The sequence below is a fragment of the Gadus morhua genome, chromosome 15 (assembly GCF_902167405.1).
Source record: "Gadus morhua chromosome 15, gadMor3.0, whole genome shotgun sequence".
Lineage (NCBI taxonomy): Eukaryota > Metazoa > Chordata > Actinopteri > Gadiformes > Gadidae > Gadus > Gadus morhua.
Window position 1 is genome coordinate 18,772,679 of NC_044062.1, and position 25,973 is coordinate 18,798,651.

Consider the following 25,973-nt stretch of genomic DNA (forward strand, 5'->3'; position numbering starts at 1 on the left):
TAACGGCAGGTGGATATGACACGGACAGCGAATGGAAACGCAGCATTTTACCCGGTTTAACGTAGATGTATCACTATCCAGGCGTTTAAATGTGTTGTTTACCAGATGACAGAAGTTAATGTTAATGATAAGCGTTGGCTTAAGATGGCGTACCGGCGGCAGCTTGGCTGTGTGCATCCTCCCCTTCACCTAGAAGGAGAATCCCCCAATCCGGGCCTGCCGCTTCCTACTACAGCCCCTGCTCTCTGGGAATGAAGGCATGCTGCTATCAGGCATTCCACACACTTATCTGGCTCACTGATCCGGAACGTGTGTGTGTGAGTTTGAGTGAGTGAGTGAGTGAGTGAGTGTGTGTGTGAGTGTGAGTGTGAGTGTGAGTGTGTGTGTGTGAGTGCGTGCGTGTGTGTACTTAAGAGGCCTATCAAAGCTGTTATTGCTATCGTTATTATCTTATGTTGAATGCCAAACATGGGGCGGTATAATATATAGTCCTTCAAAGTGAATTTCATGCTAGGAAAACATTTGCTGTTCTGGTTACCAATTAAACTTCCAAATGAAAAGCAGGGTCTCAGGTCAAGTAAGCGGTTCCCTAGTGCACCTGTTTATCCATTAGTACTTAAGCCATAGAGCAGGGGGAGCGAGAGAGAGGGGAGAGGAAGAAAGAGAGAGATATAGAGACAGACCGACGAATAGAGGCATAGAATAAGAGATGGGAGCACCAAATATATATATATAGAGAGGGAGAGAACGAGAGCAAAGAGAGAGACGAGTAACATGCAGGGATCGGGAAATAGAGAGGGCAGAGAAAGCAGCGCAACAGATAGAGAGAATAGGATGCAGTCGGGCAAGAAAAAGCATGACTGCTGGAATCCTTGAGACTTTGTCACAGTTCAAAGATGCAATCTGACATGAGATGGTGGTGGTGGTGGTGGGGGTTGGGGGTAGAGGGGAGACAGGGTATAAGAAGACATGTCTTTTTTACACAAGTGCTTGCATCTTAAGAAGAACACTTTTTGGCACATAAGAGGAAATGATCGTTAAAGACATCCTGCTTTTTTGTGTGTGAAAATATGCGCTCAACTAATCATACTTATCACAGCATACATAGAGTCAGGAAAACAACATTAACCCTAACCTTGAAAACACATCACGGCTCATCATAAAGATGACCATAAGAGTGCATAAGGGCGTACAATTACTAAAGCCCCACTGTGGGCTGATGCAGTGTCAAAGACAACCAGTAAAACCATTGGGCTTTAAGGGAGATTGGATGTAGAGGGCAAAAGCTGTTTTTTGTCCTTCTCCAGTGAAACTAGCAATGCCGTTCTGCACCAAACTCAAACCACACACAAAGTTATGTAAAATACAGTGTGAAAATACAGCCTGAAAGGAATAAATTACGTGAAAGGAAATCAGAAATAGGGCCCTATTTTAACGGTCTGAAACGCAAGTGGGAAGTGCAAAGCGCAAGTAGCTTTGTGGGCGGTTCTACGGCGCTATCGCTATTTTACAGGCGGATAAATGACACTTGCGCCGCGGCGCAAGTGTCAAAAGGGTTGGTCTGAAGCAGCCTAATTACCCGTAGGTGTGGTTTGGGCGTAACGTGCAACAAACCAATGAGAGTGCCAGCTCCCATCCCCTTTAAGAGCCATAAGCGCATTTGAATCGGACGAGTTGATATTTTGACAGCGCGTCTGCAGTCTCCGAGAATTTCAAACTGCAAATGGCTTAGTTTATTGCCAAATAATATGGCCTAATTCACACATGGAATAAGGGGTTTTCTTCCACAACTTCAGAAATACTGAGTCCTCAAATAAATTTCGGCAGAGAAAACGTATGATAGGCTATAACATATGATATGCGGTAACTGTGGTTCTATTTAATGATATAGGCCTACGCAATACATTATAAACATTGTTTCATCAGTATTGTACGCTATCCTAATATGCATGTGTCCCCGCGGTAATAGACATTGCCATTGATTGTATTATGCGTTACGTGTTTAGTTTGCCCAAGTGAAGGAGTTCAAGTACCTCGGGGTCTTGTTCGCGAGTGAGGGAACTATGGAGCGTGAGATTGGCCGGAGAATCGGAGCAGCGGGGGCGGTATTGCGTTCGCTTTACCGCACCGTTGTTACGAAAAGAGAGCTGAGCCGCAAGGCAAAGCTCTCGATCTACCGGTCGATCTTCGTTCCTATCCTCACCTATGGTCATGAGGGTTAGGTGATGACCGAAAGGACGAGACCGCGGGTACAAGCGGCCGAGATGAGTTTTCTCAGAAGGGTGGCTGGCGTCTCCCTTAGGGATAGGGTGAGAAGCTCAGCCATCCGTGACGAGGAACTCGGATTAGAGCCGCTGCTCCTTTACTTAGAAAGGAGTCAGCTGAGGTGGTTCGGGCATCTGGTAAGGATAAGAAATACCATGCAAATTAAATTTAAATGAAGTGAAATTTCGAGGTTGGAAACTGGGCGCCTTACAGAGCACACACGCGCGCCAGAATTCATTCATTCTTTTTAACACTCACTCGCGGTAAAACAATGTTTTTCACGATCAAATAGGCCTACTCATCAATCCTAAAAGTTATGGGCATGTAGGCCTACACGATGTCTGTTTCAAGAAAATATGTGTTGTGCTGTACGGTGTTTGCAGATGCATTGATTTAATACCACTGCATCAGCTGTTCTTTCCCAAATAATTTACCAAGAATGTGCGGCTAGGTAGATGAGAGAAGCAAAGTGTATGCGCGAGGTGCACAAGTAATCCGTATGCATCGCATGCGCATGTATGCATGCGCCCTTAAAATAGCGTCTGAACAACGCGCCACTGACTTTAAACCAGGTATTTCCTGGTCAGTAGCGCAATGGTATTCAGAGACGGCAAAATACCGTTTGCGCCAGAACACGCCTCCTCCTTTATGGAGGTAGATTTGTGTCTTTATTATGCAATCAAAAATAATAGGTTTGAGAGCAAAACTTTCCACACTGCAATCAAAAAATAGATTTGAGAGCAAAACTATCGACACTGCAATCAAAAAATGTTTTATTGCAAGATAAATTAATGTGATAAAAAAAATATTAATGGGAATCCAAAAGTTTTGTTTGCAAACCCAAAAGTTTTGTTTGCAAATCGAAAAGTTTTGTTTGCGAATCCAAAAGTTTTGTTTGCGAATCAAAAAGCTTTGCTTGCGAATCCTAAAGTTTTGCTTGCGAATCCAAAAGCTTTGCTTGCTGTTGAGCTGAATCTCGTGGGCGGGACCTACGCCAAAAGATGTAAGACACGTCTCTATTGGCCAGTCTCGATCGGAGTGACAGCTTGGCAACATCCACAGTTAGCAACGAGAGAGGGAGTTCTATTTCATGTAGGCTACGCCGTCTAGGCTTCGCCTTATGGGCTTGTCCCGTGCGCGCGCTTGCGTGCCCTGAAAATCCCGTAGGCCTCCCTGTCAGCCGACAAGGAGACCATGGCAGAGGAGAGCAGGGCGATGTTGTTGACCGCCGCCGCGGATTGAGAGGCACAAACGAACAGGCCGACAATCTGCTTCTGGAGGCGGTCGGGGGGCAGCGGCTTTTCGGATGTTGCCAAGCTGTCACTCCGATCGAGACTGGCCAATAGAGACGTGTCTTACATCTTTCGGCGTAGGTCCCGCCCACGAGATTCAGCTCAACAGCAAGCAAAGCTTTTGGATTCGCAAGCAAAACTTTAGGATTCGCAAACAAAGCTTTTTGATTCGCAAACAAAACTTTTGGATTCGCAAACAAAACTTTTGGATTTGCAAACAAAACTTTTGGGTTTGCAAACAAAACTTTTGGATTCCCATTAATATTTTTTTTATCACATTAATTTATCTTGCAATAAAACATTTTTTGATTGCAGTGTCGATAGTTTTGCTCTCAAATCTATTTTTTGATTGCAGTGTGGAAAGTTTTGCTCTCAAACCTATTATTTTTGATTGCATAATAAAGACACAAATCTACCTCCATACTCCTTCCGCCGAACCGCCCCTTGCGGCGCATGATCAATCCCTAATTTACCGGCGAGTGGCGCTGGTGGGAAAAGAACGCTCTGCGCCAGTTGTAAACTAGCAACGACACATGCGCCAGTGACTAAGTCACTTGCGCCGGATGCAAGATAGGGCCCATAGTGTCCACAACTTTTTCAATTTTTTGAGACGGATGCTCCATCTAGTTGATAGACAAATGATGGACAGAATTTACTCCGACAGTCTGATTATAGCCCTACAATTCAACCCTTATAACTGTTCCACCACAAAAGAAAGCGAATCGCACGTGCCAATTTCGAACCCAATAATTTGTCCTACGCTAAAGAATTTGACCGGCGCCATTCCAGCGCCAGCAGCAATAGAGCCCTGAGCCTCCCAGCTAAATGGTCCTTACCACGTCAGATCGAGACAGTTGGAAGTAGCAGGCTTCCTGCTCGCATACGACCTCTTAGAACTGTGAAGTGCATCCCAAAAAGATGACAGACAAAATAGACTTGCTGGGGATAAATGCATTCATAAGTTAGCAAAAGCAGGCCAAACGTCCCGTCGCCAAAAGATAAATCCACACGATGAGCACAGGCTAATTATACATGCCTGGCGCCCTGTTTGTGTTGCAGGCCTCGCGAAAACAAACAGAGCTCTGTACTGTTACCATTCTCACTTCCATTTCGGGGGCCTCTCTTTCGCTTTATGTTGTTATTGTAGAGGCATTTTTGACACATGTACCGTGGTATCGCTCTGTGGCTGCAGGGAGAATAGAAGAAATAGATGATATTTGCGCAAATGATGTGTCTTGCCTGGTTTGGGCCGTGCCGTAAACAAAATCATTAGGAATGAAGACGTCTTGATTCATTATTTTTGGTCTAAATGTAATGTTAAGGAAAGAGAAGTTAAAAATAAATAGAATCGAGATAAGATGGCCTCCCATGTTGACAGTGTGTACGCTCCAAACACACGGGCAAAGAGATAAATGCACTCCTAATCAGATAGCTCGTTCCCAAGAACAGGAAATAGCCAACAACAAATGACCCCAAACACAACACTCATTCCATGGGACTACAGCTTTTTGGCAGCTGGGAGAATATTAGCAATTAGGCATCCAGGCTCCCTGTGCCTCTGTGACAGGGGGAAGCATAGCAGCAGCTGAGTCTCTGCTTTGGGCAGGGGCACGGGGGGTAGTGGGGTACAGAGGGGGGGCTGACAGACAGATGGGGGGGGGGGGGGCAATACCAATGTTTTCTTATTAAAGACAATTTCTTCTCAGCAGGAGCAGGTGTGTGTGTGTGTGTGTGTGTGTGTTTGTGTGTGCTAGTGTGTGTGTGTATGTGAGTGCGGCGTGCGTGCGTACGTGCAGCGTGCATGCGTGCGTGCGTGCGTGCGTGCGTGTGTGTATATAACATAATGGGGTTGTCAAGGTTGGCGTTTTAGAGTCAGTTACTTTACTGACCTCCTGACATAAAACAATGCCATAGCATATCTTTCTTAATTCATAATTGCTTCTACGGCCCAACCCACGTCATCATGTGTCGATCGGATCACAACCAGAACCCCAAACACCTTCAGACAGTAATTAAACAAGGCACACCCGAGAAGGTAACAGCACTTGATTGGTTCTGTCCACAAGGAACCGATGGTGTTCTGTTGGGGTTCTGTGATAAGACTTCTTTACCCATCAATCGTGTAATCTGAATTGTAATCGGAAAGCCAACACATATTTATCGCCGCCCCTACAACAGGCGTCTTCACCAGCGCCTAAATGGATCCATCGTTCAGTGGAGCAGACAGAGCAGTCTGCCTGCCCTCTGTCTGACCAGGAATTACATCCTCTGCTGAATGACTTCAGCGGGCTGCAAGCTACTGGAGCAAATGGTCCATCCTACTAACTATAAACAGAGAGCCAGTGATGGCGTACACAATTGATTTTAAACCGATCCGCAGCACGCCAGATAAAACAGCATTGCAGCAGTTATGAAAGCATAGGTCATGTTTGTTCTCACGCCCACATAATCTTTAATAATTAAGAAGGAAGACAAAAACAAAAAAAAGATGTCTGGAAATATGACAATCCACATAAATCCAAAAGCAGTCATTAATTGGGAATGTGATGGCACGTGTATCACTATCCCTCCGGGATCCGATTCATAAGAGAGCTACTTTCCATCTTCTGTTTTTAAGTGAGGTCCTGGATGTAATGCTGGCCAGATTGCCTTGCCGTGCGGTCAGATGTGGACACAGCCACAGTCATAGGTTACTCTTCTGTTTCTGTGTTTATACGCACCACTTCATGCCGGGAAACTTTAGGATGACAAATGACATGGAAATTCAGGGATTCAAAACAGTGTCAACGATACAGACCCGTTTTAATTTCCCCTCTCCGCAAAGCCAAGGAATTCTAGGATCATTAGGAGGCGGCGGGTTAAAGTCAAAGCATCCGATGGTGGATTTCATTGGTTGTTTCTACTCCCAAATGCGGTTGATTTCTACAGAGAATATATTGATCAAATCATAACTGACTGTGTCGGTAACTAAGATGATCATTAGCAAGCAAAGAAATATATGGTGAGATGTATATTTATCGTCGGATACATATAATATATATATTTTTACTGGTAGTATTCCCAATACCTCAATTATACATTCTAAGTATAGCTCAATTTCCACGCCAGTCACTGGCAACTACTTATATTCTAGAAGGAAAAGAAATGCTGGACTAAAATAACAAAATATATGACGATAAATAAAGTAGAAAGTATTACTTTTATTACAGGGTGATACTGTAAATACTCAATAAACAAAATCCAATGACATAAAACATCCAATGACATAAAAACATCCAATAACGTGGGAATCCACTTCTGTGTAAAACTGTGAGGTAGAGGCAATTATGAGGTAGAACATCCTTTTTAGATAATTTTAGGTTAATACTGTTTGAAAGTGAAGTGTCAGAAAACCCAGAAGGTTGAAAAGCCTGATGGCTCCAGGATAGAACCTGTCCTTCAGTCTGCTGCTCCAAGGCCGGTACTCCCCTATCACCTGCCATAGTGCAGCAGAATGAAAAGTTAATGTGCAAGGTGGAGGCGGTGCTCATAGGAAGTCCTTATAGGGCCGTACGATCGGGGTAAAATAGAGAATGGGACAGACTTGATTAGGTCAATTCATGAATAGTTACGTTTTAATCAAGCAGGGCCAAGAAAAGGTCTAGGAATCATTGGAAACCCGACCATTCGAAGGGCACCATCATGTCAGCTCATCCACACCGATGCTAATTGTTGTGTCAACTTCACCCAATTGAACGCAGCAGCAGTTAGAGTGAGCTGTTTCTCGACTCCCTCAACCAGGTCACCTCCCTCAATCCGACGAATGGCGGAGCATTGATTTACACAAGAATCATGAGCGGGTTAAATATAGGATCAGCGATGTCGCTGTAGGTCCTGTTGTCACGATGAACCATCTGCATATGTCAGGCTGATGGATTGAGCGGGAGCAGAGATCGACCGGCCATTCTGGTCAGACCAGCCTCGTGCTACCAGCCTGACTCTTGTCTTGTCCCGACCGCTGACTGATGGCCGCATTAAATGGGGCGGCGCCTATGCAATCCCAATGACACCCCATGACCCCAAAGACCCCAGCCCAGGCGTTTGAAGCGTTTATTTAATTTTAAATAGGAGAGAAATAAAGAGGAATCAATGATCGATGGGAAGTTTATGTTTTAAAATATCCCAGAGTAATGTAATGAAAGATAGAGTGTTTAAATAGTGTAAAATGGAGTAAAGCTTCTCTCACAAATATTTGTTTATAAAGGATCATAATAATGTAACTAACAACCATTAAAAATACGTTGAGCATTGCTCCATAGCTTATAACTTAAGTTTTATATTCTAAAAGTTTACAAATTCATGGAGCCTTTTGGGTATGCATGGTGCACAGTGAAGTAGCACACTTTGTCATGTTCCACAACTTGTCAAAGAAGCTTTTACGAGACGTGTAATGCATGGACAGCCAGCATATTCTCTTTATATAATAAACATTAAGGCACACGATCCAGTGCCATTGGAGTCGGAGGCGTGATTAAACACAAAAATCCCAAATAAACAACGTAGTTGGCTCTTTAACCTTCGTTTTAGCAAGTGTAAGAACACACCGGGGAGCGAATTAAAACCAAAGGAGCCCGATACCTTTGTTGTGTACAGTGTAAACAGACTTCGACACATCCTGATTATGATATATGCACAGCAAAGTGCTGTGCTGCTCTCCAGCCCAACTTTCTGCCAGAGGTAGAGGGACAGGGGCCTCGTAACCCAGCCCAGGAAGCAACTGGAAGTCTCCCTTCCACTTGAACTTTAAAGAACTGTTCATCATTACGATTCCCGGGCTTCAGAATGATTCATGTAAAAACATTTGTATAAAGTTCTGAAGTATAAAGTTGAAGAGTATTCCTTTCGGCACAGATGGGACGCTGCCAATTACACACACCGGTAATTGAAATAGCAGCGGCGCAGACCTGCACCGACTAATTTGTACTAATTAGGTTTATTGATATGCATCACCTGTCATAAACAATTCAAAACAAAATGTGCCAATGAATGGTAACGGCTGTTTATGAAAAGTGGTCACTGATGCTACTTACTTTCCACACTCACCAAGCATAACCTTTGAATTGAGGAATCCAAAAAAAAACTAACAAACAACAAAGTATAGGAATCCGGCTCCACTGAAATGAGCCTTCACTAAAGAATAGGGCTGTAACGATACGCGTATCAAACCGAAAATCGCGATACTCAAAGCCACGATCCTGTCTCGCGGTGTGAGAAGGCAGAAGCGCGATATGCCCTTTCTAACTCTTCGGTCAAATTGTCAGATTGAAATTTGCTAATAATTTGTCTAAATAATAGTCTGCTGACAGCGCCCCCTCCTATCGATGCCGTAAATATGTGACGAGATGCCCTCTCTGTGATCACAGCTCTCCGTGGCTACGGATGATTGCATTTCTCCACAGCCGTCGAAGTCCTCATATGCGATATGAACGACATTTTTCCAGAGTGGGCCAAGCGCGAAAAAAAATTGCCTGTGTGATCCTGTCTCTATTGTTTTGTGTGATTTGACTGGCAGTTTGTCTGCTTATAGGTCGGAATGAAGCGGCCACCGATTATTGACAGGATGGGTACTTTATTCTACCGGACTCGTTCGCTTCTTCACTAGACACACGCGCTACCGCTCGCTCTCCTCGCTCGTCCACTCACTCGCTGACGTCACTCACACACGCATACGCACACTGCCATTCTCGCGCATACACATATGCTACTCGTAACACTATGCCTCGTTATTGCGACGTTCATGTTTTTCCTCATCTATTGAAAGTTAGGCTATTAAACATGTTGCATTCTATACGGCCTGATTATGTCATTATTTAAGCTACATAGCCTAATAAGAAGCGCTAATAAGGATATTTGAATAAACCAACCAAACAGTTAAAGGGGCCCTATTATGCCTACCAGCAAAAAGCATCCTCTGACTGCAATCTTTGGTTATTTCTTTATTAATTTAGCTATACTTTAATAGTATTCTTTCGGTTCAAATCTGTTCAGTGTTCCAAATTATTTGTTATTAAATGTTACATAAAGATAATTGGTATTTAAGTGTTGTTTAAATAAAATGCTTTTTAAATTTAAAAGAATCGTGGGATGTATCGAACCGTGGGTCAAAAATCGTGATACAAACCGAATCGTGAATTTGTGTATCGTTACAGCCCTACTAAAGAAGCCATGTTGCAGACTCTTCTCTATAAAAAAAAAGACACAGGCAGAGCGCATCTCATGTTATGACTCACTCGGCAGCATATATTCTGTTTACGTACAATTACCACTCCATAGGGCTGATGTGAAACGTTCACTGTGGGATGTAGCTGCAACCTGCTCAATAAGTAGCATAAGAGGTGTAGCGTATGATGGCATTACAATAGAAAGAAGAAAACTTTGCGGGGACCACCCAATCAATCAACCGTTTTGGCTGGACGGTAGGGCTGGGCGATTAATCGAATTTCGAACTCGATTTCGATTTTAGCGTCAAACAATCAAACAATTAACATAGTCGAGAGTTCGATTTTTGTGCAGACCAGCTGGATAGATATCTGTACATTATTTTAGATTTGAACATTTTCTTTTGGACCATTTTGTGTATTTTTTAATGGCGAAATATCAACGTTTTCAGTTACAAAGTGTTTTTGATGGAGACATGCTGAATAAATACATCATGTTTCAAACTCAAAAAATAATCGTTTGAATAATCGTGATTTCAATATCGACCAAAATAATCGTGATTATGTTTTTTCCCATAATCGAGCAGCCCTACTGGCCAGTAGGCCTGCAGCGGATTCGAATTGTATCCGAATCCGTTCGGTTCGTTCACCACAGTTCGGAGCATTCTGGAGATCCGCGGATTTCGGTTTCATGAAGGCATTGCCTTATGTAGCGTATTTTGCCTACTGTAGCCTACGTCCGATACAAAAGGGTGTTTAGGACCCAGCGGAATGCATTCTCTCCAGTGCTGCCCGAGCCAATGAGGTAGCTGTAATAGGTTGTTTTCTGAAGTTCAAGCGCACGATTCCTAAATTTAAAGAAAGTAATTGATACAATTATATTCTAAATATACGGGAGATAAATACAAACGGGTGATAAGGGATAACGGCCTTCAAGGTCGACCGGTTCGATGGAAATAATGGACAGGTAGAGGCAACTCTGGCTTCATGCTGCGCTCGTCGCCAGAGTTCTAAGCCTCGTCGGCCGTTAGCCCTTACATGTTACACTCAGTCCACCATGTTTTCAAATGCATTTAGGGGAACATTTATTGCACAAAAAAGCCTTGCAAGTTGTCTGATTGCAGTCAATTAACACATTGCAAATAGCCTGTGGGTCTCATTCATTTTTGTGTTTCTCCCCCAAACCCTCCGTCCAAAAAAAGTCTGCATTTTACTACCACGGACATGATCCTAATCCGAACCGTATCCGAAACCGAGGCCCAAAACGGTTATCTGAACCGAACCGTGGACACACTGATCCGTTTCACCCCTACTGGCCAGTACCTTTTCAATTAATATGGTGCTGCCAGCGGTGTTTGACTCTTCCCGGCCTCAAACCCCCCCCCCCCCCCGACTTTACCCCCTAAATAAACTCCATTTATTCACTGGAAGCTTTCCATATTGACTAAGGCTTCTTTGCTGGTTTTCCCCTCGTCTAGACATTCAATTGGATCCAAAACAAAAATTAAAACTGCAGTCGAACTTCAACCCCTACTGATCCCTTCTGATCCTCGATGATAATTATTAGAACTTCTGGGAATACTGCAGCCTATGCACGCACACGCACACCACACCCACACCCACACTCACACAACCAACCCCTGGGACACCCGTGATGAACCATGTCATTACTCTCCCAAAGAGCTTTTAATGTTGTGCCAATTTACACACATTCCTAGTGCCCCGGGACCACATCCAGATCCTCTGCACTCTGCTGAATGGAGGTGACTCCGGGGGGAAGGAATCCGCCAACACACTACCATCCATCCACTCCCCCCCGCCGAGGAAGCCAAGTTAAGGTAGCTCAGAGGCGCGGTGGTGATCGGGGGCGGCTTATGAATGATGTATCTCAGTGCTAGGTGTAAGGCTTTGCCTGCTATCTTCTGAACATGTGTCTTCACCTATGTTGTGACCTGGTATGACCTCTCTGAGATGAATGCCCTTTTCTAGTCTATTTGATCCACTTGCTATGAGACATGGAGCTTTGTAGCTCACACACGTATGCCAGGGGTAGGCGTCGTGAAAACAACCCCATCCAGACGCAGCATCTCTGGGGCTTGAGGTTGTATCATCTTCCCCGACGCCTTGCATCACAGATAAGAGGCAGCCTTCAATCGTATATATATGGGCACAATGCACAGCAGGGGCTGAGAGTCAGAGCCACCTCGTCTATTCCTGGCTAACAACTTCCACGCTGAAAAGATTAGAAAAGAACACCCTATTGCGGAGGTAGAGAACGCACATTTACTCAGAAGTTACCTGCTGTTAAACATTCAAGCTCGGTTTCTCTTCAGTGTCTCTCTTTTTTTGATACGGCCCTTCAAATCGCTGGGCCAGGGGCCTTATACGATGGCAGACACGGCGGGCGTGTAGCTGTGACAAGCGAGGGCCACATGGGGAGAATGTGAATGTCGAAGGCACATAAAGGACTCTCCATTACAGCCACACAGAGCCATCACCATGATGATCCCTGAACACCATGTGACCATGCAGGATTATTTATTTTCAGCTCTGCGGGTTGCCGTTATCAACACACCCTCTTTCATGGCATACTTATATGACGTTGTATAACCTAATGGGTGTGAGAAGCATCTTCGTATAATGACCCAGACACATTTTCACTTTAGGAGCCCGGTAAGAGTGATTGTCTTGATTGCACTACACTACAGACACATATGGTTTATATGCATTTAAGTTTGCGTTATGACACTCAGTTGCATACATTTCCCATGGGAGATGAACAATGTAATATGTTAGATCAATATACAGGAAACCTTACAATGGTTCAATTTAATTGAGATTTCTGTGCTTGAAAAAAATTATCCGGCTCTGTAAAAGTGCTGTGATACATTAGTCACAAACAAATGAAACCATGCTAATGTTTTGAGGAAGGCTTGGCTATTGGGACCAATATTGGAGCAGTAATTGCATAGATAAGTTATTGCAATCAGCTAATGCAATCAACCATATTGTACCATTGAGGGCAATATATATATATATATATATATATATATATATATATATATATATATATATATATATATATATATATATATATATATCTATACACACACAAAAGTAATACCCTGAAACATATCTTTTTTTTTGCATTATTTGTTTTAAAGCATTGCATGATTAACTGCATTTGTATGGAGCGTTAGTCATGATATCTTTTAGTACGTTTGTAAATGATCATGCCCAATAATATTTCCAATGCTCCTTATATTGCTGTTTCCATAATTTTTTGCGGCAATCCAATAATATTAGCCCAATTCAAAAGAAGATTACAGTATTAAATATTAACTTCTGCAAGGGAAAGATTATACATTTTTCTATGGATTGACATGGAGCATTGGTAACCCCTTTGGCACCGTCAATTAAATCTGATGAAACCATTCACCATGAAGACCTGCAGACGACAAGACCTGTTCTACCTGGATCTGTTTCTCTAACCGTGTGGAAAGGGATGCCCTGTCTGGCTGGCTTCAGATCCTACAACTTCCTGTCACGACTGTCCGTCAAACTAAGACAACGGGGAAAGTAAGCGGGTGAAGTTTGACTCCCGGGGTCACGACGAAGAACAAGAAACTAAGGATAGCGATAAGAGTTTTTGTTTAGATGTCAGTGCTAGCGTACGGCTTCTGTCAGACTGTTATCCGGGCAGAAGGTTTGAAGCAGGTGGCCATGGTAATGCATTTTTATGCTTGGTTGTCCTTGAAGCAAACTGTAGGACTGGAAACAATATCTTGTGATGAGATAGAGTGAGCCTTACTGACTGACTGATGGGTTAGTGTATACGGAGTGTGATGCGAACACCCTTTCTGAAAATGAAACATGCCTTGAAAGCCTATTTCTGATGCGGAACCCGTGACTCCAACTCTCTTCTTCTCCAATCACAAATGTTATTGGGGTTCCAGGGAGAATTAATCGAACTTGCATTCGGCAGCAATGCCAAAGTGTTCCGACTGCATTATAAATGTTAATCCATTATCCGCTGTGACCGGGAGCTTTCATATATTGCTTTGACAAAACCATGACCAACAGGGCAGGGACGGGGAAGTATGTAAAATCAATGCCTGTCAAAATTCTGTCATATTTCAAAAGCTTCTTAACCCCCAATCAATCCCTCTGGAGTCTGATGAGTCAAGTAGCCTACAGAAAAGGTCATTGATTCAGTTTAACCCTTTTAAAGGCATGCGTGACGCAATGCATGACAAGAGGATCTAGACCTGCTGGGAGTAATTCAAGACAGAGGCCAACAGGACTAGGGGAAACAACAAGGGCACGCTGAGGTGTTTGAAATGCAAGCAAAACAAACATCATTCATACTAGTCAAAACAGCCACCGAAATTCTGTCTGTAAGGTTATAGCACGGCTTTAAAGGATGAATCAGTTCTCTTTTTATGATGCTACTTAATGAAAAGCAGATAAAAAGTGTTTTACCCTTGGGCTGTACAAATGAATCCCTCCATGTTTAAATAGTGCCTCTGTATACCCGGTTAATTGTGCCTGTTTGCTAATGAGATGGCAACTTGCTAATCTCAGAAATACAGCAGGGATATGTAGATAGCGGCATGCATAGTTAGTTTATCCCAGTAAAACAGTTGAGCTCTTTGAGAATGGTTTCTCCCTTGAGCTTTTCTTCCATCCATAAAGTTACTGATAAGCTACTACCAGATGGATTTCAACACCAAGCCCCACATATGTCTTGAGAAATTACAAATCTTGGATAAATAACAACATTTGTTCTCAAAATGTTCTATGAAACTATTAACTATTAAATTGTGACATACTAACTACCATTTTCCCTCCTCTCTGATTTCCTTTCTTCAACTCGTTTATTCATCCACATGAGGTGAAATGAGAGAAACAAATGGGATTGAAAAATGTGATTGCATCACTATAAATGCAATATGCACTCTTGGACAAATCCATAGAAAAATAGAAAAAAAAAAAATTTTCTGATTGAAGCTAGCAAATTAAGAAATATCCAAAACTGAGCAAAATAACACTGAATTAAAGGATTTGGGAAACAAATCACCAGAATGATTCAACATGAAGCCTATTAAACAATGTTGTCGAGGCAATTAAGTATTAACCTCTCAATAACAACTCTGGCCAGCTTTTGATGGATGAGAATGGCATGTTTGGGGTTTAGGAAGTACTCATTAGACATTCATGCCATTCAGTTTGCCAGCAGTTTAACTCAGAGGAAAGTAAAATATCCCTTGGACAGCAGCACACACCCATGCAAGATAAGACCCATATTCGGTAGGTTCCCATCATCAGCAATTCTCCTGGCTCATTATTCATTTCTACATATTAGCTAACACTAAAACTTCCTCTCACACAAAGCCCGGATTGAAAGGATTTCCCGTATTTCTTTCTACGTTCCTTGCGTAATTCCATTGTCTCGCTCTCTTGCCCCCTTTTCTATCCATTTACTTTGAGATCTCTCTCCCTCTCCCTCTCCCTCTCCCTCTCCCTCTCTCTCTCTCTCTCTCTCTCTCTCTCTCTCTCTCTCTCTCTCTCTCTCTCTCTCTCTCTCTCTCTCTCTCTCTCTCTCTCTCTCTCTCTCGGAGGAAGATGGACGGGGAGCTCGTTGATTTATTTACACAGAATAGACAGAGAGCAGAGACACTATAAAAACGGCCCTTCATTTATTAGGGATGAAACTAAACCCTCCTCAACAGTGGCTCACCCTTTCGGTGCCTTAAAAAGACGAGGAAGGAAGGGAGAGCAGACCGGGTTCAAGGTGGTTGCAATGCAGTTGAAACATGGAAGGAGAGAGAGTGGGAGAGGGGGGAGGGGAGAAGGGCAGAGGTTGAGAATGGTATGAGCAGAAAATGGTTGAGGAGGAAATAATAGGAAGAGAAAAAGAGGGAGAGACTAAGTCCGGCCATGGTTGTGTTAATAATAATAATGGAGATAAATCCTATTCTCAAATGCGCTCAATAAGGACACGCATCCCCAAAAGCGTTCTATATTTAAAATATATATTTTAATGACAGACAAACGTACACGCACACACAAACACAGACAATACATAGCATCAACCCAAGCGCCTCTTTCCCTCTCTGAATCCAACAGGCCCTCGCGCACACTAGCTGTTCTTTAAACCATCCCACCTCCATTATCTTATTTGGTGTGTGTCTGTGAAAATCACTGTTTACTGAACATACACAATATCCTCAGGCAAACAGGCCAGGGTATCATGAACTGTGTCCTCGTGAGGGCCTGCCTGATAGCTGAGGGCCCAGATTGAGCAGGCCCCTGATAACGTTAAGGTCAATAACACCATGAGTGCCACCTTTCAACACATGTTACAGGGCATAAAATCCATCAGCCGCTATTTCAACAACAAATCAATAAACGATAGTTACGAATGTAACTACGGTTCTATGAATCCTGGATGACCGCCAGAGGCGGTGCTTAAAGCACTGGATCTCCACCTCGCGCATGCGCATTTCGAGTACCTAATACCAACATAGTCACCTGTGACCCCCACGTGACACCGGGAAGGCTATATCTTCCGGTGTCATTAGAGGATCTGTTCCTAGAATCTTCTCGCGAGAACACAAGGATTCTGAGTGACTGAACGCTCTGGCGGTCATCCAGGATTCATAGAACCGTAGTTACATTCGTAACTATCGTTCTATTTCATCCTTACTGACCGCCAGAGGCGGTGCTTAAAGCACTGGATGACCCATACCAAAAAGGTCACAAAGAATCCAACACCCACCTCACTCATTGGAGGTAGCAGAGCTTGGCAGTAGGACCACACTCATCGGGTGGGGACTGGCGACGTTGACGCGGTAAAACCTTGTAAAGGTGCCCGGTGACGTCCATGATGCCGCGGCACAGATTGACTCCAGGGGTACACCTCTTAGTGCGGCCCATGATGTTGATACGCTTCTGGTGGAGTGGCACCTCAACCCGGATGGCGGGGGGCGGCTACTGGCCACATAGGCGTGTTTAATGGTGTCGACGACCCAGTGGGACAGCCTCTGTTTAGACAAGGCAGAACCTCTGTTAGGGCCACCGTGACACACAAACAGTTGCTCGGACTGCCGTATACCGGCCGTAGCAGCAATGTAAGCCCTAAGCGCCCGTACCGGGCACAGCATCTCGGACTCATTCCCCTCAGATGGGGAGTTAAAACGTGCCAGCTGGATAGGCTGGTTAAAATAGGTGCGTGAAAGCACCTTGGGCAGGAACGCCACATTGGGCCATAAAACCACACCTGAGCCATCAGGGTTCCACCGCAGGCATGTATCTGCCACGGATAGGGCGTGCAACTCCCCGACCCGCTTCGCAGTGGTAATGGCGAGCAGAAAAGCCACCTTCATGGACAGCCACTTCAACCCTATCTGGGTCAGAGGCTCAAAAGGAGGTGATGACATGGCCTCCAGCACCAGGGGCAGGTCCCAAGCTGGAGTCCTCAGAGTCCTAGGGGGACGCAGCCTCAGGGCCCCCCTAAGGAAGAGGGACACCAACCTGTGGCACCCCACTGTGGCTCCGTCAAGCATCTCATGTCGGGAAGAGATAGCAGCCACATAGACCCTCAAGGTGGAATGAGAGCGACCATCATCCAGGAGGGACTGCAAAAACTCCAGAACGGTGGCCACGGAGCAACGCGCTGGGTCTACTGCCTTACCCCTACACCAGTCAGAGAATAACTTCCATCTGTTGGCATACTGTGCTCTGGTAGATGGTGCCCTGGCATTCAGAATAGTGTTCCTGACGGTCTCAGTGCAAACATTCAGCAGTGAGTCGGGCCCTGCAGCGGCCAGGCCCAGAGCTGGAGGCGACGGGGATCTGGGTGCCAAATCTGGCCCCCCAGCTGTGAAAGGAGGTCCTTCCTGCAGGGGAGGCGCCATGGAGAGCTGCAGCAGAGCCTGCGCAGCAGTGGAAACCAGAGTCTCCCTGGCCAGTAGGGGGCCACCAGAAGTAACCTGTGGCCCCGCAGAAACACCCTCTGAAGTGTGGGGAGGATCAGGGGCAGCGGTGGGAAGGCATACAGAGGACTCTGTGGCCAGTCGTGAGCTAAGGCATCCTGTCCGAGGGGGCCGGTCACCTCCGTCCAGGAGAACCAGAGGGGGCAATGTGCGGATTCCTCTGATGCAAAGAGGTCCACCTCCGCCCTGCCAAAGAGACCCCACATCGTCTCCACCACCTCCGGATGAAGCCGCCACTCCCCCGGTGGGGGCTTCTGCCGCGATAGAAAATCTGCGACCTGGTTCCGTTGCCCCGGTATGAAGACCGCCCGCACGCTGGCCAGGCGGGGATATGCCCAGGCCAACAAGTTCCGAGATACCCGGAGTAGCCGTGAAGACCGGGTCCCCCCTTGGTGGTTGATCTGAGCAACAGCTGACATGTTGTCGGATCGAACCAGCACATGCTTGCCTCTCAAATGAGGCAGAAAATGATTGAGTGCTAGCTGTACCGCCCTGAGCTCAAGCACATTGATGTGAGCGTGGTTCTGGGCCGGCCACTGCCCTTGGGCAGTCCTGCCCTGCCAAACCGCGCCCCATCCCGATAGGCAGGCGTCTGTCGTGACCAGCTCCCGACGGGATGGAATGGTGCCCATGGGTACACCCACAGACATATACGACCTCTTCCTCCATGGGGACAGAGAGAAGAGGCACTGCCGAGACACTCTGACCTTTCGGTGCCTGTGCCACTTGGGGTCCAAGTGGAGGCTGTTCAGCCACATCTGCATAGGGCGCAGAGACAGCAAGCCGAGGGGCACCACAGCTGAGGCAGCTGTCAGCTTGCCCAAGAGCTGCAGGCAAAGAATGAATGGTACCATCCTGCCATACCCGAAACGGGGGAGGCAGAGGAGGATGTCGGTCACACGCTGAGGTGACAGGTAGGCCCTCATAGCGTCCGAGTCTAGGACCATCCCCAGGTATGCGACCCGTTGGGATGGGTCCAGGCGACTCTTCACAAAGTTCACCATCAGGCCAAGCCGGGCCACGTGCAAGAGCAGCCGAGCCGTGTCCCGGGCCGCCTGAGACTGGGAAGGTGCACAGATCAGCCAGTCGTCCAAATAAGGCAGGACCTTCATGCCCTGCTCCTGCAGGGGTGCGAGAGCTGCCGCCACCACCCTGGTGAATACCCTCGGGGAGAGGGAGAGACCAAAGGGAAGTACCCTGAATTGAAAGTGCCGGCCGCGAAAGGTGAACCGGAGGAAGTGTCGATGGCGCGGTGTAATTGGGACGTGGAAGTATGCGTCCCTTAGGTCCACCGTGGTGAACCATTCTCCCCTTGCGACCACCCGCAGCGTGTCGGATGCGGTGAGCATGTGGAATGGCAGGACCTTCAGGAACCTGTTGAGAGAATTGGGCGAAATCTGCCATCTTTCTTTTTTACTAGAAAGTATCTCGAGTAGAATCCTCTGGGGTGCAGCAGAGGATCCACTGGCTCGATTGCCCCTTTGGCCAGGAGGGTGGACAACTCCTGGTCCAGAGTTAAGGCCTCTGCCGGGTCGTTGACGACAGTCATTTTGACCCGGCTGAAGGCTAGGGGCCGGCGTCGGAACTGTAACTCGTACCCTTGGGTCAAGGTGGAAACCACCCAAGGGTCTGAAGTACAGGCAGCCCAGTAACTGAGCTGCTGATGGGAAAAACTCCCGACGACCGGCCCCGAGGGCCTAGCGCCTACCCCCCCGGCCTCCTGAGGCTCTGGGGGGGCGTCGGTTGGGTTGTGGGGCACGGAGCTGCCAGGAAGGTAGGCGTTCGGGGGGCCGAAAGCCATCCGCTGGCTGTTGTGCAGCCCGCTGAGACCTACGTAGGCCACCGGAATAACCAGGTGGCTGAAAGCGCTGCTGGGGGACTGCCGAGGGGCCCCCAGGCCTGCTAGGAGCGGACACACTCCTATTTAGGCCTGACAGTTGCTGCCTGGTCTGCCTAGCTCGGGCAGCCCCCTCCAGTGCTTCCAGGGCAGCTGACCCAAAGAGCTCCCCTGGTTCCACCGGCACCGCACGAAGGACCCTCCTACATGTCTCCGTCAAGGGCGACTGCGCAAGCCACACCTGGCGGCGAGTCTGCACGAGGGTGGACATAGTGCGCCCTAACTCCCTCGACATGAGGGCAAAAGCCTGCAATGAGGCGTCACTCAGACTCTGCAGCGACGGCTCGGCCTGGGCCTGCTGCAGAGAGGTCGAAAGACCCAGCAGCAGGTGGGAAAGGGAGTTCCCAATACGACCCATGCGCGCCGCTGCGTCGTAGGCCTTTGACAGGAGGTCGTCTGTGACCCTGCACTGTGGCCGAGGGCACCTGGCATTTGGCCTCAGAGCCTCATCAGGAGCCAGAATTAGGGAGGCGATGGCAGGCTCGACTGCTGGCATGCGGCCCAGCCCAACCTGTGCCGCATTCTGCATGGCAGCCAAGGTCCGGGCATCCGACGTCGAGTGGGATAGGGCCCTAGTGTCCCTCCAGCAAGCATGGAGCTCCTTCAGATACTCCTCTGAAGGAGGGACAGAGAATGTGGCCGGGACAGGGTTGCGCCTGAAGAAGGCGCTGGCCTGGGCTGACTCCGTCTGCGCCGCGTCAAGCTGCAGGCGAGCCAGAGCGGTCCGCAGGACGGCCGCCATGGAGGTGTCTGCTGCCCCCTGCAGGGAGCCTTGTGCCGAGGAGCAGGAGGCCTCATCCAAAGTGTGGGAGGCATTGCCCTTGGTCATAGCCTCATCAAAGAGGTTAGCCGAAGCCGCCAGAGAGAGGACATCGCTTTCAAAATGGGAGGAGGGAGGGCCGGGCTGTAGCCCCGCCAGCCCCTGACCAGTCCCAGGCTGAAGGGCCAGGAGGAGGGACCGGATTTGCTCCATATCGGACGCCAATCCGTCCACCCTAGCAGCAAGCCCGCCCCTTGCCTTCTTTTTGGGGGGGGCACCCATAGCCGCAGCCCCATCATGCCGCCGCCGTCCCGAACGACCGGGCTGATTGGGAGGGAGGCTCATTAAAGCAGAGGGGTCGCTGGCTGCTGCCCGATTCTCCAGCTCTGCTAGCCTAGCCACTCTGAGCACCCAAGGCAGGAGGCTGCAGTTCATGCAGGCGCTGTCCGTGAGGCTCTCCCTCAGATGCTCGAGACCGAGGCAAGGAGGGCAACTGTCGTGGCCGTCCTCAGGCTCAAGAGGAGCCGCACAGGCGACACATAGGTGAGCCATTATAGAGGCAGCCACCGGTAGCGTACTGGGAGCGGAAGCGAGAGCACTTCCCTCGCCAAAAAAAATGAAAAACCGAAACTAATTAGCCTGAGCGTGATCGCTGCTACTAATTATCAAACAAGGGCCAAATGCGGTGTTAACGGGAGCGGGAGCGAGAACACTGCCTTCACCAGAAAACTAAATCAACCGATATTATTTAGCTTGAGCGTAAGCGCTGCTGCTAAACAAGGGAGAAACCAAACAAAAACGTTACTGGGAGCGGGAGCGAGAGCACTGCCTTCACCGGTAAGTTGTAAGGGAAAAATAAATGGATGGTTAGAACAGAGCAAAGCTAACGGCTAACACAACAAACAATAACAGAGCAAGAGGCGAACGAGTGCTGGGAGCGGGAGCGAACACACTGCCCTCCCAAACAAACGCCGGCCACTCTTCTTATAGTTACTTTCACTAAGCATCTGTATGAGCTAGCCACAGCCTCTGGAGGACGGGTTACCCGCAGCTCCGACCTTGGTCACGAGGCTGCACGTAGCCAGTTGTAACAGCTTCCTTCCTTTCTCAAACAAAGGTTCAATACGGTACCTGCGCAGCGAGAAGATGTAAGGAACAGATCCTCTAATGACACCGGAAGATATAGCCTTCCCGGTGTCACGTGGGGGTCACAGGTGACTATGTTGGTATTAGGTACTCGAAATGCGCATGCGCGAGGTGGAGATCCAGTGCTTTAAGCACCGCCTCTGGCGGTCAGTAAGGATGAAATAGAACTACTGCACTTCATCAATGTGAGGATCACAAGGGATATTCAAATAATTATCAAAGACCGATACATCCGTTGGCCGGTTTTGATGGCCCATTCTGACCCATCCCTAATAGGTACATGTTTGCCGATATTCGCTGCTATGAAAACTTAAGAAATGGTGTGGATTTATAAATGTAAATTCTATCTTTTAATTCTTCTACCCTGGTGGTGTAACCTTTGAATGCTTTAACTATGCACATCCATGTTAACACTCCAAACAACAACAGCTCCACATCATGTTCTGTGTGACGGTTAGTAGCTCCACCCCATACAGTTATTGGTTCCTTAAGCTCTTCATTTTAATGCGATGTTGCTGAGGGCTGAGGCATTGCTGCAGGGTGAGCAAATCCCAATAACCTGATCCACACCCAGGATACTACAATATATACATCGAATAACGGCCAATATATATATTTATACCACGGTCTGCGGGAATACTCGATTCTGATTGGATGCAGGGTGTGCATTAACTCCTGATATACGGACACCTGGACAAGTAGTTCCGTCAAATTGTCAGTGACCAAATGCCCTTCGAGGTGTCCATTATCAGGAATTAATGGACTTCGCGGAGGCAACCGTTCACGCCTCCACATCGTCCATTAATTCCTGATAATGGACACCTCGTCGGGCATTATCCCTTACATATATCTATTTAGAATATTGGATGATATTCAAGGGAAATTGAATGTAATCAGCCCAAAAAAAACAACGGTCAGGCTGTAATAATAATTAATCAATACCGATAATTATCTATCAATCAATCAATCAATCAATCAATCAATCAATCAATCAATCAATCAATCAATCAATCTATCTATCTATCTATCTATCTATCCATCTATCTATCTATCTATCTATCTATCTATCCATCCATCTATCTATATTTATAACTATATATAGGGTTATGTGTGAGAGTATAAATAACGAGAGTAAGGGAGGAAGAGCGTAAGGGGGAGAAGGCACAGGTGTGGTCTGAACGCAGCCATCAGAGGGACAGCTGGTTCAGCCGTGGGCTCTGTTTCAATGTTTCCACACAGGGACATGGGAGTCCAGATTAATGAGACCTATTCCTTTTCTTTACTTTGGGAACAGTGTGTTCGATCATCGAATCATATATTTTGAATATTTCTTAAGGTATTGCCAGCGCTGTTTCAAACTTCACATTGAATTGAATAACTAATCCTGCACACAACTTGTACCACAATGCCTTTTTCTTGAAACAATATAATGATGAGGCAATAAACGCGGGTATTGAATTATTACTTATGGTGTGTGTGTGTGTGTGTTTTTGGTGCAGTTGAAACAGTCAACAAATAGTTACGATATGGGATGGATTCTGGAATGACGGCCTGGCCAAATGTCTTATTCGGGTACCGAAGGCTGGCGGTGTCCTTGTTGGTGTGGGAAGTTAAACAGGCATGAGCACGGGGACAGCAGGAGCAGGGCACGGACAACAGATACCAGAAGTAATCACACACCACTAACCTGATCGTGTGAGACAGTGAGTGTGTGTGTATGTGCGCGTGTGTGTGTCTGTGTGTGTCTCTGTCTGTGTGTGCAAAGCAGAATGAGATACAGAAAACAAAACTGTTAAAATACAGTTAATCCTTGCAAGTTGTATACACACGTCACATCAGAAAATCATGAAATATCGGTATGTGCCACAAATGAATACAAAAACTACACCAAGAAAGACAGCATTTCTATAGAATTTCACAGCACCTCATTATAGTCGAACCAAACTATCGTCTTCTGTTCTACCCTTTGTTTTTCTGCTCTACTTCAGAGACTAAGTCAAAGACAGCCTTTCATCGCTCAAGACATTTCTCGAGCAAACGAACCGCTTCAAGACCTGACAGCAGTGAAGGGATGTCGTAATCTTACATCGGAAAGAAAACGATCGCTGTTGGTAGCCAACAGCGATCTAAAGATAGGCAGGCGGCACAGTACTGTGCTCTGCTGTGGCCTGCATGGCTGCGGAAGTGGATTAAACGGGCTTTACCATAAAGACGAGGACTAATGAAACCCAATGGGGGCAGTGAGCTGGTCTGTTTCTACAGCTGACTCCTGTAACGCAGCCATCTCCCCGTCTCAGGCTGCTCCTAATGCCGGGCCCTGGCCTCAGACGGAGACGCCTGCCGCCATGGGGTTGACGACTGGCCCATCAGAGAACCCATGAAACACAGCAGGCTGCCTTAGGAACTCTCCCCCTGCATGCAATAAACCTATCAGTGCTTATCTGTGCTCCATCAATCGGAGCTTGGACTCTTAAATATAAAGACATGTATGATTGTGTTGTGCAGCAGGGATGTACCGTGGTTTTTTTAAGCATCCACGAAGCATGTTGAAATAAACAACTTCATCTCTCTGTATTACCGGTTCTTGCAGTTAAAACGTTGAACTGTGAACGTATGGCTGCATATCTAAACAAAACTGATGTCACTGAACCATAACATGCAGGCATGGCTGCGGAAATCACCGCACACCCTTACCATCACACTCTCTATGTAGGTAAGTTACAGAGGCGAAGGGAAAGCTATTACTTTCTACAATATTTTGAGCCATTGACACTGCAGCCGGGGCTCAAACTACATAAATTCATAGGCCAGGGATCAATTCCCTAGTGGGATCATGTTCAACAATGCCATCCATCAGAGAGGGAATGGACCCCCGGAATCAGTCCCCACCAAGGATGACCCCCCCCCCCCCCAGTCCTTGTGGAGAGATGTGGCTTGCATCCCACCTATTCCACATTCACTTCAGCTTTTTTCCATTAGGCCTTTCTCTTATGTACAATTAGACTGCCGCAGACACAGACAGACAAGATGCACTCTCTGCCCCCGCTTTCTATAGGGCATATGTGTTGACATATTGATATGAACACAATGGCTTGTGTTTATGAAACATGATTATAGTGTACATCGCTACTAACGATTGTTCTTCTGCAACCATGAAATAAATTAACTGAATTGCTGTTCTCTTTTAGGCAATTCCGAAGCCTCTCCATTGTCAAATATCTATATAGCTTCTGTGATGAATTGCAGCCAGGGGGGGGGGGGAATCAAAACATTTGTACCGTGGCAGAGGTGCCATTGCCTCCGCTGTTATACCTTTGCCAGAAATGCACTCTTCCCCCAGCCCCCCACCGTCCCCATTCACCCCACATCCATTCATATAGCCATCTATGGACATGGTAAATAAACAGCACTGGGACATACTGCTGAAAAAGCCAATTAAACCACCGAAGCGAGGCAATAGCGCAATTGATGAACGTCATTAAAGCAGTCGTTTATTTATTTATTTAAAACCATGCATTAGCAGACTACACCCCTCATGCATCTAAAAAAAAAAAGGCACTCCCGTTAACTCGAAACGTTTGCAGTATACACGTTTTATGAATCGTGACTTGGGACACATTTCATGTTTGCGTCAAGTGAACTTTTACAACGCAGAAACCCTGTTTGGTCGCACCTGTATCGCAAGGGAGAGGTACACGAGCAGCACTTGTTACTACAACTTCAGACACGCTGGAGATTCATTCCACACCCTATTAACCTCTTTTTTTTTTGTTGCTGTGGTTATATGCATTTAAAAGTACCAGAAACCATTTGGCTATTTTGCAGAGAAATGTCTGAGTCATTTCTTTCCAACTCTAACACGCAGCAAAATCAAATGAACGACAGCAACAGCTAAAGGAAATATAGACTAGGCTAAGGGAAACATTCTGACTTTACCACTTAAAAAAACCATTTGCACCTACCTCATCACGAATTAAACGGACACCAGGGGCGAGTTCGTCAAGAAACCGGGCTTTCAAGTCTGTATTGTCAGTGGTCCATGTTAATGTACAGCGCGGTAATTGGTTCACTCCAAACTCAGTGCGCGAGCGGTCCGCAGCGCTCCACCTTCTGGAGATGAGTGCGCGCGGAGCTCTCGTGGATCTGCAAGGACCGCGGGATCTCCAAAAGGGGCACGAGGAGCGCGCCTCGGGGGTGTAGCGGCGTGATTGGCTGACAGGATCGTGACGCACCAGCAGGTGGCACAACCGTCAAAAATAAAATAAAAACAGATCTGGTCGAAAGCTTTTAAAACACATCGAACGGGAAATATAGATTTCAATGACTGCACGAACCTGCCTTTCAAATTCTGTCAAGTATCCTACCGGACATGAAGCCTGATTCACACATCTTTATATTTGAACAGAAAAGCAGATTAAA

The 25,973-nt window shown here is 46.7% G+C and overlaps 1 protein-coding gene across 1 annotated transcript in view; it reads right to left on the reverse strand.

The window, feature by feature from the left end:
• Positions 1-25,685, reverse strand: part of chrm3a (cholinergic receptor, muscarinic 3a) — a 74,293-nt gene extending 48,608 nt beyond the window's left edge. The window contains exon 1 of the mRNA XM_030378988.1: positions 25,517-25,685. The gene's annotated coding sequence lies outside the window, so the exon portion shown is untranslated. The remainder of the gene's footprint in view (positions 1-25,516) is intronic.
• Between the last annotated feature and the right edge of the window lie 288 nt (positions 25,686-25,973).